At 38.0% G+C, this 13971-nt stretch overlaps 1 long non-coding RNA gene across 2 annotated transcripts; it reads right to left on the minus strand.

Moving 5' to 3' along the window:
* Positions 1-1765: 1765 nt before the first annotated feature.
* LOC138142274 (uncharacterized) lies at positions 1766-13432 on the minus strand. Of its 2 annotated transcripts, none has more exons than XR_011163389.1 (3): positions 13322-13432; positions 11552-11645; positions 1766-2214 (listed from the first exon to the last, which is right to left on the minus strand). It is a non-coding gene; the product is annotated as an uncharacterized lncRNA (long non-coding RNA). The 2 variants fall into 2 exon arrangements; XR_011163390.1 differs by lacking the exon at positions 1766-2214 and adding an exon at positions 10595-10689.
* Between the last annotated feature and the right edge of the window lie 539 nt (positions 13433-13971).

The following is a 13971-nucleotide window of genomic DNA, read 5'->3' on the forward strand; positions in this document are numbered from 1 at the left end:
AAAATCTTTTGGTAAATGTATTTCAATATAATTACTTTGCAATCCTATATGTTTTTATTTATTTAAAAACATTATTCTAGGGGCAGCTAGGTGGTGCCGTGAGTAAAGCACTGGCCTGGAGTCGGGAGGACCCAGGTTCAGTTCTGGCCTCAGACACTTAACACCCACACAAAAAAACTGACCTTGTATCTTTGGGCAAGTTACTTAACCCCAGTTGCCCTCCAAAAAGGCAAAAACAAAACAAAACAAAATAAACAAACAAACAAACAAACATTATTCTGAGGAGTCCATAGGTTTCACCAGACTGTCAAAGGATCCATGGCAGAAAAAAAAGTTTAGAACTCTTAATCTTGATAATCTTTGCATACTTTTCAATGCCAAGGATCTTCTTACTTCCTATCCATCCAATTCCATTGTTAGATAGTTTTGACTGTTAAAAATTTCTTCTGGTGTTGAGTCAGAATGTATTTCCCATTACCTTATCTTTCAACCCAGATATTCTTTCAGGCCAACAATGATGGTTTAGAGTTTTGGCCTATGCTTTATTTTGCAAGGAAATGGAGTCAAGGAAAAGTCAGTAAGGGTCTGGATGTCCACTTACTGCCCTCTTTAGCACTCTTAAAATGTTGTTTGCTATGCCCCAGAATGTTTTAAATTCCTCACTCCTTAATACTTTTCTTTTGGTAAGTGGAATGAATCTTAACTGGAAATTCTAGAATGATAACAAACGACTTCCTTTTCCAACCCCATGTATTTTCGCTACTCTATGCTAACTTAAAACTTTTTAAATTAAATAGCCTTATTTTCTCTCCTTCCTACTTTTAACCTCCTCCTCAAAAAAAAAAAAGCTAAAGAAAAACAATAATAAAAACAATAGCTAATATTTATGAAGCACTTTTATGTGCCAGGCACTGAGTTAAACACTTTAACAATCCCTGGGAGACAGGTGCTATTATTATCTCTATTTTACACTTGAGGCATCTAAGTCAGACAAGGGTTAAGTGACTTGCTGGGAGTCACACAGCAAGAAAGTATCTGAGGAGGGATTTGAACTCAGTTCTTCTTGACTTTAGGCCCAGTGCTCTAACAAGCTACTTAGCTGCCAAAACTCTTGTAAGAAATCTGCATAGTGAAGCAAAACAAATTCCTACATTGGCCATGTCCAAAAATATAGAAAGTTAATCCTCAACATTTGTGCATTTAACTTTTGTGACTTCAAGCATTCTCATGATTTTATTAGTAATCTCATTTTCACTATCATGTTGACAACCACACACATTCAAAGTTATGTGTAGTATAGAAAAAAAATGAAAGGCATGATGGGTGCAAGTTTATGGAGCGACTGGTATCCTACTTCGTGCTTCATTGGCCTTATCACTCTACCATTATAAAGAGTTACCTGTGAATCCATTGTGTATTTTCATTGTTTGCTTTTAAAATAAAATTTTATATTGTAATTATGCCCCCCAAACATAGTGCAAGACCTTTGAACTCTAAGGTCATGTTAAAATCTTGCTCAACTCAGCGTCTTCTGACAGTGGTTACTATATTCCTAGTAATCTCTCCCTTGATTTTCAGAGGGTGGTCAGGGTAGAGAGGTTTCTAGCAGTATAGTATATAGTATAAAACCTTCACACTACCGTCTAATACAACGGAAGGTAAGATTTGGGTTAAAAATGTTTTAGTTTTAATAATTTTATTATGCAATATTTATGGTACTATAGCTTTCATCTATTATGAAAAGTGAATATTGTCTGAAATCAAGTTTTTTTTTTCTATTGAGATGGAAGTACAAAAGGTCACAGAGTTCTAGGGAATTACTAGCAAGAAAAATGTTTTGCATGTTACCAATTTTATTTTGTATACTGTATTTTATGGGTTATTTCATGGTTACTGTATAGAAAAGTGCATATTATCAGAATTAATGTTTTGTTATAAGGAATTAGATGCAGAAAAGTGTATTTTCAGCAATCTCTAGTGAAAGATTAGATTTTGGTGGTCACTGGAACTTAACTCCCTACTTCCCAAAGGTTCAATATATTAACATTTATGTTTTTGACTTTCATGCCATTTTCTAGGAACATTACCCCCACCAAAGTTGAGGATTAATTATCTCATTCTATATCTCAAGTCCAGTTCTTTCCTGTCAAGAGGTGGATTTCATTCTTCATCATGAGTCTTCTGTTTATCTTCTGTAACTTAATGACCTCTTAGCTGGAAAAAAAATATCATACATCATACTCATGTCTTGTTTGTTATGTTCAGCTCAACCTGACTGTCATGAATAGGTTCCATTCTAAATTCATTCTTCATTCATGAATGTGAAAGCTTTCTTATGGGACATCTCTTTAGCTTAGCTCTGATATTCCTTGAAGCTTAAGATTTTCTCTCACAAAAATCTATATAAGTGATAAAAGATTTATCTAGATGGCATTAAATACTGCATTCTGCTCCGTTATATTCCATTCTTTTCCAACATTTCATAGGAACATAGATATAGACCTGAACAGGACCTTAGAGGATATTTAGTCAGCCCAACCTCTTTGTTTTACAGATGAGGAAATGAAGGCAAAGGTTATGCAGCTTTCTCTGGGTATAGAGGTAAAGGGCCTCAGAGATAGTGCTTGAATCCAGATCCTTTTGACTGCAAGAGTGAGTGCGCTCTCTTCTTTGCACCATGCTATATCCCACACTGTACATGCAACACCCATTGTACATGCAATGGATTCTGGGGCATTATATATGCCAAATGCTAGGTATACAAATATGAAAAAACAGTTCTTATTCTCAAAGATCTTAGAGTATGTTGGTAATAAAAGGATATAAATAACTGTTGATTTAAGTTAAAATGAGGGCAACTGCATGAAATTAGTTAGAGATAGATGAGAAATTACAGAACAGAGGGATTGCTTCTAGCTGAGAGAGGCTTCATGCTATAGAGTGGGTGGCATCCAAGGGGGGTACTGGAGCCAGATGTAAATGGCTTGTAAGTCATTTGTTAGATTTTCAGTGTCAACATTTACACTTCAGAAACCAGCAAATGCTACAAATCAGAGCTTGATTGTTTTGTTGATTATTTAGACTTAAGAAAGTGATGGAGAAAATGTTAAGAAAGCAGATTAAATTTAAAAGTGAACTGTGTATGTTTTTTTTTTTTTTTGAGAGCTTGTGTTAAACATTTACCAACCTGCCTCTGGTTCACTGGAAATGGGTTTTGAAGTAAGAGAAGGTTTTCAATAGGTGGAATTAAAAGAAGTAGGGTGAATTAAGTCTGGAAAAGGTAGATTGGAGAAGGCAGATTATAGAGAGACCTGACTTGCCTAAGGTCACACAGCTAGTGACTGATATGGAACCCTGGACTCCCAGTCCAATGTTCTGTCTATTATATAGTATGATGCTAGACAGAGATCAGTGCTTTGGTTATTCTGATGACTTTCCATAAAGTGAACATCAAGCCTACCCACATGCCTTGACTTTAGGCCCAGATATCTATTGTTTATTCTCTAAACCAGTGGTTTCCAAACTATCTTGATCCTATACTTTTATCAGGAAAAATCGTTTTTTTTAAAGGATAAACCCTCATTATAGATATAATTTAAACATTTTATATGTACCTTATGAGATTTACACAAAAGTAGAAATGTAAAAAGTTGAGATTAAGACAAACTATTTAAAAATATTTAATTTATTAATGGTAAAAATCCTCTTTTGTTCTTGCTAAAATATTATTATAATGATGTTATAAAAAGAACAATTGATTGAATAGGACATATTGCTTCTAAAAATCTTGGTTTAATACTTTGTAATATGATAATTCAAAAGACTGGTTCAGCTTATTTTGATACAAAGTTTTAATAGCTATCTAGCTGAACAAAACATATCACAAAGATAAACAGATCTAAATGAAGGACGTATTTGGTTGACTAAGGTTACTATATCATGATACTCATTTTCCATTCCCCTCTACTAAATATGCTAAGATTTTTGTTGAGTTTTTGTTAGCAAATTTTTATGTTCCCTGACATAAATCAATTGTTTTTGTAAACTAATCAGACGGTATTGCATTTTCATATTTTTAACATATTTGTTCAAAATCCACTGAAACTTTGCAAGACTTTTAAACAAGATGGAACGTTCTGTTTCCAAGCTTTTCAGTGTGAAAATTTGAGTGACGCCTCATTTACTTCATTTTTAATAACCCATAAAGCAGAGAATAAATATCTTGTTGGTCATAAATAGTGTCAAATGTTGCCAAAAAGATCAAGAAAGAGAAATGGTCTCAGATCTAGCAGGGAAGAGGCCATTGTAACTATGGAAAAAGTAGTTTCAATTGAGTGATGAGTCAAGGATTAGGAAGAAGTTGAGAAACTAAGAGACTCTTCCAGAAAGATAGTTGTGTCCTTGATGAAAATAGAGAATTTTGGAAGAGGAGTAGATTTGGGGAGAAAGACCCTCTAATGATATCCGTAATGCACATCATAGCCCATCCATACTTGCTAATCTTGTGCTAGTCACTCTTACCAACTTAAAATAGCAAAATTGGGATAGGAAAGAGGATCTTACTTTACCACCATTGTCCCAGAATACAGAGCCTGACCATTGAATCAGTCAGCTGATATATATTTAAACATTTACTAAGCCCTTATTATGTGCCAGGCACTGGTACTAAGTGCAAGGGATACAGAAAAGAAAAAAAAAGAAACATGGCCCTTGCCAGGAACTCACATTGTAATGGAGGAGACAACATGCAAAATAATTATGTATGTACAAGATATATAGTGCAATTTCAAGGGGAAAGCACCAGTAGTGGTTGGGGTATAGTAAAAGTCTTCAGCAGAAAGTGGGATTTGACTTGAGTCTAGAAGGAAGCCAGGAAGTAGAGATAAAAGAGGGAGGACATGCTAGGAATAGAGGAGAGCTAGTGCAAAGGCACCAAATCAGGAGATGGAATGTTGTATGCAAGGTATAGTAAGAAGGCATGTTACTGGAATGTAGGGAAAGGAAGAGGAAGGGAACAAGCATTTATTAAGTGTCTACTGTGTGCCAAGAACTGTGCCAAGCGATTTACAAATATCCCATTTGATTGATTTATAGAATGTATGGAGACAAATAAAGTCTAAGAAAACCAGAAAGGTAAGAAAGAGAGAGGTTGCTAAGGTTGGCTGAATGCTAAACAGCATTTTATATTTGATCTTGGAGGTAATAGGGAGCCATTAGAGTTTTTTGAGTTGGTATGTGTGTATGTGTGTGTGTGTGTGTGTGTGTGTGTTTTCAAGAAAATCACCTTGGCAGCTAGGTGGAAGGTGGATTGGAGTGAGAAGAGACCCAAGATAAGGAGAATAATAAGACTTTCACTATAGTTCAGGCCTGAGGTAGTGAGAGCCCATTTAAAGATTATAGCTATATTAATTGGATAAGGTATACACACACATAGGGCATTGTAAAGGTAAGAAGAGATTGAACAACAGATTGGATATCTGGGGCAAGTGTGATGAAATAATCAAGGATGACACTAAGGTTGTGCAACTGGCTAACTTTGAGAGTGGTGGTACCCTCAATAATAATAGAAAAGTTGAGGAGAGGAGAGGGAAAGAATGAGATCTGTTTCAATGTGTTGAATAACAGGACATCCAATTTAAGAAATATAAAGAATCAATTGGTGATTTGAAACTGGGGCTCAAGAGAGAATTTAGGGCTAGATATAGATCTGGGAATCATTTGCATAGGGATGATAACTGAACCCATAGGAACTGATAGGATCACCAAGGGAGAATAACATAGAGGAAGAAGAGATCTCAGGACAGAGCATTGTGTGGTACCCACTGAGGGAGACCTGGTAGACAAAGTATGGTGGTATTGGGGAGAGAGGATTTTGTCTGCCAGTGTTTTGGATGCCTGAATCTCATTTAGGTTATAACAACCTTGTAGGTCTTATGGTTAGTGTAGCAATAAGAAAGAAGTGATGGGAAGGGGTAGGAGAGTATTGGGCGATGATAGGTGACAAAGATGGTATAGTATGTTGGAGATAAGACCATGATTGGTTATCATGGGAAGAGTGAGAGGTGACCCCCTATTCCATTTTCCAATGATTGATCCCACATCCCTTGAGTTTATGCTGTTCCCTATCCTTGCCTCTCCCCTGCCCCCCAGACTATGGTCCCTACTTTCGAGACCACTGCCCTAGGTGATTTGGGGCAGGGTGAGCAAATAAGGGACATTAACAGGGGAACAATGTGATTAACCATGCGAATTAGGGAGATCACTGGGCCAGTAGTCAAGATAGGCTGGAGTAGGGTTAGATGGGAGACCAGTTTAGAAAGCTATAACAATTGTCCAGGTAGTCTGTAATTAAATCTGAATGAAGTAGTGACAATGGGAACAGAGAGAAAGGGTAAGATGTGAGAGATGTCACAGGAGTGGAGAATCTGCTACCTCAAGGCCACATGTGGCCCTCTAGGTCATCAAATGCAGCCCTGTGACTGAATCCAAACTTCACAGAACAAATCCCTTTGACAAAAGGATTTGTTCTGTAAAACTTGGACTCAGTCAAAAGGCCACACCCAAGGATCTAGAAGGCCACATGAGGCCTCAAGGCTTCAGGTTCCACATCCCTGTATGGAATGATAACAGTAGAATTTGGCAATGGGTTGAATAAATGATGTAAGGATTAAGAAAAATCAAAAAGACTTGGATGACTGAGAAGCTGATGGTGTCATCAATGAATATGAGAAAGCTAGGTGGGGCAGACTTTGAGAAGAAGAGATGAATGAATTCAGTTTGGGTAGCAAATACAAGTGGAGATGTTGGGAATGCATTTGGAAATGCCAGACTGGAATTCAAAAGGGAAATAGGTTTTGGATACAGAGATTTGGAAGTTATCAGCTAGCCCTACAGTGAGAATTTAATTCATGAGAGTGGATTAGATCACCAAGTGACTCAGCTCAAGTCTTTCTTGCTATGAAGCCTTTTCTCGTTTCCCAGTATGCAGGGCCTGCAGATTCCCAAACTACTTACTTACATTATATGTACTCTTGTTGTGTGTGTGTGTATACACACATATACATAGATATGCACATATATCTATATACACATATACATATGCACGTCCACACATGGACACACATATATTTGTCTGTGTACATGTTATTCTCCTATTAGAACATAAGCTCCTTGAGGGTTGGGACTGTTTCAATTTGGTCTTTATATTCTGACCTTAGCAGAGTTCCTGGTACATAGAAAGACCATAATAAACACTTATTGATCAAAGTGAGTATAGAGAGAAAAGAGAAGGAAGCTTCAAATAGAGCTTTGTGAAAAAGATTACATGTAGCAGCCAGGATGAAGAAGAAGTGACAATAAGAGAGTGAAGGAACCATAGGAGGTAGAAGAGTCAGTCTTATGGGCTATTTAGGAATCAATCAATAAGCACTTTTTTTTTTTTACTTTCCAGGCACTATGGTAAGCACTTGCAATACAAAGACAAAAATGAGAGTTCTCTCCTGCAAGTAAGTTCTTAATGTTTTTTTTTTTCATTCATCCATTCATATTAATTAATTCATTCGTAAGAAAGATACACAAGATAATTTTTTTTTGGAAGTAGAAAGTATAAAAGGAAGAGAAATTTTAAAAAGAGATAAGGTGGTTAAATAGTGTCGATGTTGCTAAAAGGTCCAGGGGACAAGAAGGGCAAGACTGGCAACATTTTATCACTCGAGTATCTGGTCCTGATAAACTAGACACCTGAGTTGTTTCTGTCTGTGTCTCTGGCTGGCTGACTGGCTGAGTTGAGAGCTCATTACAGGATGCTAGGTAGCTCACTGCCCCTCTCTGGGCTTCTCTTTCTTTATCTGTAACATAAAGAGATTGGAATAGATGATATGTAAACTCCATTTCAACTCTAACATCCATCGGCTTTGTTTTAGGGTGCCAAATAAAATAAACAAAACTAATTTCATAGTACATGAAGCAGCCAGGTAAATGGTGTCCTTGGTCCTTCTGGTACCAGGAGAGATTAAAATGCGGCTGCATGTCAAACATTCATTTAAAGTGTTCCTCATTTGGTTTGAATTGTGTGGAGTTTAGGGCACTTCTTTAGGGTTCTGGCCATTTTTGTCATCTGACTCAGTCTCCTCTGGTGCCTTATGGTTCACTGCTATATTATAACCTCTTGCTGAGTCAAGTTTTTCAGCTTGTCTGTGAAACTTTGAATCTCAACCCTGGATTGGGGGCATTTTGTTTCCTGGGTCACTGCTGATTATTTTAAACCAAAGGAGGAATTTTGAATTGGTGATTATACTTTCTCAGACCTAGAAAGGCAATATCTGCTGACACAAAAGAATTTTAAGTTAATCTACAAGTTATTGAACAACAATGTCCTTTGGACATTTATTCTGAATTTTTCATTAGATGTGTGTTCTTCAGGAACAAGCATGACTAAGTGAACATTTCTCTTCAATTCAGTACCAGATCATTTCACTTAGGTGATGGAATCCAGAAAAGAACTCTAGGTGTGAAAACTCTCTCCAACCATATAGATCACAGCCCACTTATTATTTATTAGATAAGTTCCAGGCAATTGTTTGAGAAGGATTAGAGGTGAAATGGCTTGACCATGGTGACATGACTTATGTTAGAGAAAGATTTGAATGCAAATCTTCCTGACTCCAAACTCAGTACTTCATTAACACATCCTGCTGCTCTGCCTGGAATCAGGAAAGAGCTGTCTGACACTTCTTAGCTGTGTGACCTAAGGCAATTGACTTCATTCAAACTGCCTGGATCAGATCCTTCCCACCAATGTGGCCATGGAGAAGTCATTTAATCTCCTCTGGCCTTAATTTCCTTATCTATAACGCTGGACTAAATGGTTTCTGAGGTCCCTTCTACTTCAATATCTATCATCCTATATTCCCTCTAGGTAGTTTGAAGGAGAACATGGTATGGTAGAAAGTACTGTAGAGTCAAATCCTGTTTCTGGGTTCTCTTCTTGCTTCTAATGCTCCTTGCTTGTGTGACCTGAGGAAAGCCCTTCAATTTTCCCACCTGAGCCACAGTTCCCTCTTCTATAAAAGGAAGGGGTTGGATTTGAGATGACCTCTGAAATCCTTTCAAGATCTATGTCAGTGATCCTGTGATAAATATCCCAATTCATCTCAGTGTCTGGCACAGAGTGAGAACTTAATCAGTGCTTGTTGCCTTGTTTTCCTTACCTATTTTTTTTTTCTGTAAGATCTGTCATGTAAAGAACTTCCTCACATAGCATCAGTTTCTTTAACAATGGATCCTTGATCAATCCTGAAGTAAAATTTGGAGACACCCTTAAAAAATCTTGTCCAGATTCTAAATCCTGACTCTCCAGCTCTACTTTGCTTAGCTACAGGAACTTTCCTCTCTGCACCCGTTTCCTCAACTGTAAAAAGCAAGACAGACGGATCAGATGACTCTGAGGAACCTTCTAGCTCTGTAGTTTCTGAAATTAATTCATGGGACTATATCAGTGGGTGTTTGAACTGAGGTTCAAAATATTTAAGTAACTTCTTTAAGGTCATGAAGGGCAGCTAGGTAGCACAGTGAATAGAGGACTGAACCTGACATCAGGAAGACTCATCTTCATGAGCTCAAATCTGGCCTCAGACACTTATTACTTGTGTGACCCTGGGCAAGTCACTTAACCCTATTTACCTCAGTTTCCTCATCTGTAAAATGAGTTGGAGAAGGAAACAAAAAAACACTCCAGTATCTTTGTCAGGGAAACACCAAATGGGGTCATGAAAAGTTGGACATGACTGAAAGTGACTGAACAACAAACATATCACTGAGCCGATTCTATGGCTTTTGTCTCTATGGCTTGAAGTTATCTTGCACTTTAGGCTTTAGGCCTTGTCCCTCTCTTTCCTTGGCAATCTTGGTGCTCTGATTCACTGTAAGTCTTTTCTTATCTCTACCTTGATCCACTTACGCCCCTTCCCCCTTCCCAGAGTGGCATCATACAAAGAGTTATGGTGACCTGAGTTGAAATTCTGGTACTTCCCAGCAGCGGCATGAACTTCTTGGAGCCCCAGATTCCTTATGGAAGATGAGGATGGTAGCATTCTACCTCATGGGGTTGTTGTGAAGCTCAGGTGAGATCATGCATAAAAAAGGCTTTGCTGACTTTGAATTCCATGTAAATGTCAGCTATTGTTAATATTTTATGGTTCATGAGATTGTAGGATTTGGAGACAGAAGTAACTTTAGAAGTAACTTTAACCAGTCCAAACTAATTTTGTAGTTAAAAGAAACTGAGGTTCAAAATGTTTAAGTGACTTCTTTAAAAAGAGCTAGGATTTGAACTCAAGATTTCTTCCATCAAATCTGGAGTCCTTTCTACTATAGTATGAAAATTACATTGAGTACACTTATGAACAAATTGACCCTTGATTACTGGCACTGGGACCAGTTGACCTTGGGCTAAGAGACTGTCTCTAGTCTCCTCCTCCCTTCTCCAATGAGAAAAAAGGAGTGTGCAGTAGTTATGGTAGACATCCATTCTGCAATGTGATACTTCTAAAACTACAGCACCTTATCTTAGAAATTAATCTAATTAGTTACCTTTTTTTTTTTTTTTTTTGCGTTCCTGCTCCCAGATTCAAGTGATATGAACCTCACCTGGTTGGCCAGTTTCGTTTTCTTTTCTATTTTTTTTTCTTCCTATAACCATAATACAAATGTACTGAATTACCCTTTCAGAGTTGATATTCCAGTAGTTAAACACGCCACAGTTTTCTTCAAAGATGTGACTTTGATCTGCAAACATCTGCAATGGCCTAGAACATGTTTTGCCTGGTACTTGATTCAAAGCCTACTGTAGCTATCAGATACCTACTCTCAGGACTCTACTTTTAGTTATAGAATGTCAGAAACACCAAGAGGGAAGGGGAAAAAACTTAGAGCACTCGCTGGTTGTTTTGTCTGAATATGTGAAGCCGGACATCTAGATGTGTATGTATGTGTGTACATGTGTGTTTATGTGAGTGAGGTGGGAACAATGTGAAGTCATACACATTCTGAAGACTGCACATTATGAAAAGGTGAGAGTAGTTATAAGACTTGTTGGTACATCTTAATGGTTAAGCATTGTTAAGACCAGTGGTGTCAAACTCAAAATGGGAATGGGGACCACTAACACATACATAAAGATCCCTGCCAGATGCATATTTACTTAGAAAATAAAATATTAACATTATCTATATCATCTTGTATTTTTAACCATTTTGCTAAATATTTCCCAATTACATTTTAATCTTGTTCTCAGTGTACTCTGGAGTGCTGTTGTCAGCAATATGGCCTGCTGGCCATCCTTTTGACACTTCTGGTTAAGAACAATCCAATGTAACAAACATTTTTCAAGTGTCTCCTCTGTACTAGGAACTTGGAATGAAAAGACAGATGAAAACTATTTCCCGCCCTCAAAGAGCTTACATTCTTGGGGCTGTTTGGAGGCAATACAGTTTAGAGACACAAAAACAGTTAAGTATAAACATGATGAGTTGAGAATAGAGAAATCACTTACATTGAGGGAAATCATGTGGTGGCACATGAAGTGAGCCTTCAAGAAAGCTAGAAATCCTAGCTGCTCTTAAGTCCATGTCCAAGGCAATATTCACCTGCATTAAAAATGCAACAGTTTTCTTAAGACGCTCATTAACAAGCTTCTCAATTAAATTTCCACTACAGTCAATAATAGAGATGACTGTTGTTTAAGAACAGAGATGGATATAAGTAAATGTGAGCACTTCTTTCTCCATTATATCTTTCATCTACTTTGCTAAGCCCAAGCCCAAAGTACTCCTGGGTAGAGTGGGACATCATCTTATTCCCTAATAAGTCAGAAATTGGGAAGCATGACACAGCGTACTTTCCTAGGTACTTTTCCCCTTACTTTTTCAAGGTAGTTCAGTGTCACAGTGGAGAGAGTACTGGGTCAGAAGCTAAGAAGACCCAAGTTCAAATCTGGCCTCAGACACTTAGGAGCTGTGTGACCCTGGGCAAATCACTTGACCTCTGTCAGCCTCAGTTTCCTCAACCGTAAAGCGGGGATGATAATAGCACCTACCTCCTGGGCTTATTGTGAGGATCAAATGAGATAATATTTGTAAAAAGCATTTAGCAGAGTGCTTGACACATAGTAGGAGCTTAATAAATGCTTCTTCCCTTCCCCATCTATTGCTTTGACATGCTATTGATTAATGGCTCCTTTAATGACATTCCACTTTGCCACAAAGTGCTTCAACAGTTCAATTTAGCAAACATATAGTAAGCACCCACTGTGTACAAGGCACTGTACTAAGCTTTGGTGATTCAAGGACAAAAAAATTAAATAGCTGTTGCCCCCAAAGAGCTTATTTACATCTTATGGGGGCATATGCGATTGATGATAATGACAATAAAGCCAATGATGATGATAGATAGCATTTAGTATATAGCACTCCAGGATTTGCAAAACTCTGTACAAATATTACTTCACTTTATCTTCATAATAACCTTAAGAGATAGTTGTTATTATTATCTCCATTTTTCAGATGAAAAAATTGAAGTTAAGTGACTTGTCCAGGGTCACACATCGAAGCATCTGAGACCAGATTTGAACCCAGGACTTCCTGACTTCAGATCCCAAAATTCTATCTACATGTTCACCAGTAACTACACAATAACTATGAAGTCATATAAAATAACTTTAAGAGGAGGAGAATGTTAAGAACTGGGGAAAAAATAAAGAAAGGCCTTGAGTTGTAGGGACCACCTGAGCTGTTCTTTGAAGGAAGCTGGGGATTCTCTTAGGTAGAGGTTCTAAAACTCTCTCTTTAGTGGCCTTTGAAAAGCAGACAAGGATTTCTCTCTTTAGGGAGTTCTGGTTTTGAAACAGGTGGTTAAACAGTGCCACCTCCAAGGAGTCCCAGAATGTGGGTGTGGAGGCTGGATTTCTTACATTCCTTTGTCCATATCTACACATACCCCCAGGTTTGCCTGCCTGAAAGAAATGTGCTAGATTCAGGGTTTTTGCTATGTGCTGAGCATATAATGCAATTCTTCCATGGAAAATGAGTAACCCATGGAAAGGCAACAAATCTTTCATTTTCAGAAAGCTGCATATGATGGTGCTTAAAAATAATTCTAGCTAGTTATTATTCAGTGTTGGAAAAAATCTTAGTACTAGAATAGGGTGAATTTTTACTTGATGGTGAATTATATAATTTGCTATTAGCTTTGATTCCTTGCCTTCCAGCGTCCCCCCCCCCCCTGCCCCCCACCCCTCCAAGATAGTGCAATGAGATTCAATCACCTCTTTGGGCTTCAATTTCTTCATCTGAAAATGAGGAGTTTGGAATAGATAATCTTCAAGGTCCCTTCTAGTTTAGAGGAATGCTTCCCAGTGATATCACTGTCTTGATATTCAGAAAGAAATGTGACCTCTAAAAAATAATGAAAACACCCCCCCCCCCCCCCCCAACACTATGCCTTGCTCCTTAATGAATCCCAGGGAGCTAATCTTCTGAGTTCGGATCAGCCTTTGGCTGGCCTATTGCAATGTGATTTCATATTTTGTGTTGTTGGAACCTCCCAAGATAAAGTTATTTGTGTCCCTCCTCTTTCTCCCCTCCTCTCCCACCCTCTTCACTAAACTATTGTTGACCTTCCTTGTCATCAGGAGCTTTCCGGGAATCTTGGAAGGAGCAGGGCCCTCTTAAGATAGATTAATGTATGTAATTGGCTGCTGACTTAACTGCTCAACAATGTAAACTGAATATTTGTCTCTTGCCAGGAGTTCTTTTTTTCTCCCCACCAAGATGACTTTTTGTAATAGCAGCGAGAGATTCCAAGAGGAGCATTTATCAAGTGATAATAACCTGGCGGTGGATTATGGCTCATTTGGCCAACAAGCCCCCCTGCCCCAGCCTCCCCGGGCTGCACCTTATTGTTTAAGTGTGATTC

The sequence above is a fragment of the Petaurus breviceps genome, unplaced genomic scaffold (assembly GCF_028583685.1).
Source record: "Petaurus breviceps papuanus isolate PSGF00001 unplaced genomic scaffold, PetGlider_PUasm1.0 90556, whole genome shotgun sequence".
Taxonomy (NCBI): Eukaryota; Metazoa; Chordata; class Mammalia; order Diprotodontia; family Petauridae; genus Petaurus; species Petaurus breviceps.